Source organism: Cyprinodon variegatus, unplaced genomic scaffold (assembly GCF_000732505.1).
Source record: "Cyprinodon variegatus isolate N-32 unplaced genomic scaffold, C_variegatus-1.0 Scaffold222, whole genome shotgun sequence".
In the NCBI taxonomy this organism is placed as follows: Eukaryota; Metazoa; Chordata; class Actinopteri; order Cyprinodontiformes; family Cyprinodontidae; genus Cyprinodon; species Cyprinodon variegatus.
Window position 1 is genome coordinate 890,988 of NW_015150675.1, and position 3,773 is coordinate 894,760.

Here is a 3,773-nt window from a genome sequence, read left to right on the forward strand (position 1 = left end):
TGAGAACTCCTCAATCCCATCGTAACATCTTCCAAAGAGGAGGCAGAGGCTGGGGACTTAGAGCCAGCAGTCAGACCTGTTCCCGGGGCATATTGGCCTCCGCCAGGGCTGCCCTTTGTCACCAGTTCTGTTCATTATATCTATGGCCAGAATTTCTAGGCGTAGCCAGGGACCAGATGGTGTCCGGTTTGGGTACCCCAGGATATCATCTCTGCTCTTTGTGGATGATGTTGTCCTGTTGGTCCTCATCAAACCACGACCTTCGTCATGCACTGGGGCGGTTTCCAGCTGAGTGTGAAGCAGCCAGGAGAAGTGTGAAATAACAGGATACCTACTAAGACATAGCTGCTCTCTTAAGTGGACAAGGAGGGCAAGCTGCAACCACAAGGCTTCTTGTAACTTGGGGGAGCTGCAGAGATCCACAGTTAAGAAGGAAGAATCCATTAACAATACAACTATTACTCTACTACTACATAAACCTTTATAGTGGCAAATTAGGGGTAAATAAGAAAGCTGTGTCTGAAAGAAATAACATATTTAATGTTATTAATTGTCCCATCAACTATGACCAACTTTGTATCCAGCTTGAAGAAGAGAATTGCTGCCATATACTTTTTACTCTGCGGGTTGCAGTATACCTCAGGGTGATGTCACCCAGTTTGCAAATAGAGCAAATAGTTTCATATTGATCAGATATATGGCTTGTAGAAAAATACAAGCAACTCCTGAAAGAAAAGAAAAGTAAACATATGACCATAGGCCAGCGCTTTATATTTAAGACTGGATTCTTACACACCTGTTTTATAGAGTATTGACTTAGGTGGACTGTGTTTAATTGTGTCCAACACAGTTTGGGTTTATTAATCTTTTTTTTTTTTTAGGGGGCGGTCAAGAAATCAGAGCAGGAATATCTTGGCGAGTAATTATCTGTTGGGAAAGATTCTCAGTCATCAAGACATGATTCAATACAGTTTAAAACAGAAACCAGTTTTTGTTTTGTGAACGTTTTAACAAAAACAAAAGAAATCTTGAAAGCTCAGAATTGAGCCTTTATTAGCTTTGAAATAGGTAGTATCTTTGGTTTGCGGTTATGTTTTTTTGGAATTTTTCTTTGTTAAAAGCGCCCTCTAGTGGTTGTTGGGGATTGTTTTTGGGAGGGATCTTTCCTGAGTAATCTCAAATAGTTTCAGAAGGAAATTTCTGATTAGAAAAAAACACAACTGAGAAAAATCAAGAATACATCCACTTCTTGTAGATCTAAAAGCTACGTTTCGTACCAGTGCAATACTAAGAAACAAAAGAAAGTATTTTCAAAAGTATTTTTACTTTTGTTTTCATATCTGATTTATATCAACAAAGAAAAAATATTTTTGAGCATTTCCCATTAAAAACAAAAATAAAATAAAAACACACTGAAAGTCACGATATTTGATCCAAAAAGTTTAAGTAGGCCATTGTTTCAGATGGAGCTGTCATTCTGGCACAACTTGTTTGAGACTTTAAATTGAAAGGTTAGAATTTGAAAAGACTTCAGACTTTAAAGGTCATTTTAAATGGAGACAAATATTGTGAAGAATGTTCTAAATAATCCTCTACAAGAACAACTATTTTCAAATTGTAGTGTTACTACCTAGACTTATGTCATCCAGGATTGGGTTTGTCCCCAAACAGAGTAAAAATTTATTTATTATAATCAAAAAATGAATCTTTATTGTCTAAAATTCAGGTGACCGTGCAAAATATTATTAGCATAAATGTGTCAAAAACAAGAATAGAAAAAAATGACTTATATCAAAAATGTTGTACTTGATAACTGAACAGCCAGTAAAAGCTTAAACAACAGGAATGTCATCCAGTTCAAGCATTTTAGATCATAAAAATTAAAGTGCATGTTTTCCCATTAATTAGTTACTATGGTAGTTCAGTGAACTCACTAATAACTAGTATCTATGATCAGTTATTCTTTAAGTAACGTGGCCAACATTGCTGTTTACTGCAACTCTATGGTCATTTCTACTATTCTATGGTGATTCAGGCTTATTTGTTTCTTCGATCCATCACTGTTAACTGCTGAGGGATACAGATGCGTTTAAGCTGACTTTTTGCAGAGTGTAGTTCCTGAAATAACTGTCGACTCAGCTTCATTCCCAATCTTCAGCCTTGCTTATACTTTCTTTTTTTCCCAAGTGCTCAGGGAAGGTCTCACTCAGATGTGATGATCTTTGTTAGCTATTATTGGCTTTTAGATGCGCTCAGTGTAACATTTTAGATGAATACAACCAGGCACACTGAAAACCCTAGACTGGAAGTGGTGCCGGATGTTTCCACAGTAAACAGACTGCAAGTCAGCCCCTGAATGCATCATCACTGCAGATTAACCAGTTATTTTGAGTGCAATAGGTGATGGTTACATTTTATTGGATTATTGTTTGCAATTAGCCAACACTTTATACATTCTAGAGGCTTTTATTAACAAATACTTCACTTATTACACTAATAAATGTTAAGATACTTTATCAAAACCTTTGTAATTTCCACAGACCTTATGTATATCAATAATATCTGGACTGATAATGAACTATTCATGTCAATTGTTTGGAGAACTAACAGATTCAAAGCAGAATTAAATTCTAGAGCATCTTGACCAGAAACCAAAATTTTACTATAAACTATATCACCTCTGACAGAACAGCAAATCAGAACAGTTCCATGGAAAAGTTGTTTGAGAAGGACAAACCCTCTCTTTATTCTTTCTTGTGTCCTTTGGCAGAACTGTAAAACATGCATTGTACCATGAAACTAGTCTATGTTCAAAATAAGCTGGTTGACAGAACTGAACTTTTGTTCCCTGGACAAGTGATTTTTTTAGATTTCCAAAGTGATCAGAAACAAGAATTCTTTGGGGAAATATATTTGAACTAGCTGTCTTCTTTCGAGACTTTTGCATCCTACAGGATTTCCCCTAGGTATTTGATGTTTTTCTTTCTACAAGGACAATGGACCTTTATATCCATCTGATGCCAACATGGATCAAGCTCTGCACCGGTGGTAAAGAAGCATTTGTAAGGGAGATTCTTGACATTTAGAAACTTATCTAGCCCATCCAAACACCTCGTTATGATCTGACAGCTATTCTCAGCAGAATCTTGCTGTATATTTTGCAGATTTATGAATGGTGGGTTACTATGCTGAGGAGTCAGACAATACTTTCACAAAATGGCAATGATTTCAACCACATATGTTCTCTTTTATAGTGATCAATTTATGTTGAAAGAGGAAAAAGGTAGAATTTTTCAGTGTCATGTCAATGACAACTGGATTAAGTTGTTTAGCTGTTTATTTAATGCTAGAGCAGAAATGCAGAACTGTTTTCCTCATATAAAGTTAAATTTTGAGTAAAATAAAGCTGAAATTTTTTTGAAATGGATTTGCTTTAATTTGCTGAGCCTTCCTATAGCCAATAGACACCATATTTATGTTTCAAGTAAAGGACATACCCCATCCATCCATCCATCCATCCATCCATCCATCATCTGACACGCTTGTCCAAATTGGGGTTGCGAGGGGTGCTGGTGCCTATCTCCAGCTGTCAATGGCTGAGAGGCAGGGTACACCCTGGACAGGTCGCCAGTCCATAGCGGGACATACCCTAATCATTTTTTATTCTGAGATCATTTATGTGTTGCCCTGCGTCAGACTGGCCATCTCTTTAGGGTGTTTTCTGCCTCCCGCCCATTGAAATCTGGAGATAGGCACGGCCAAACTGCGACCCT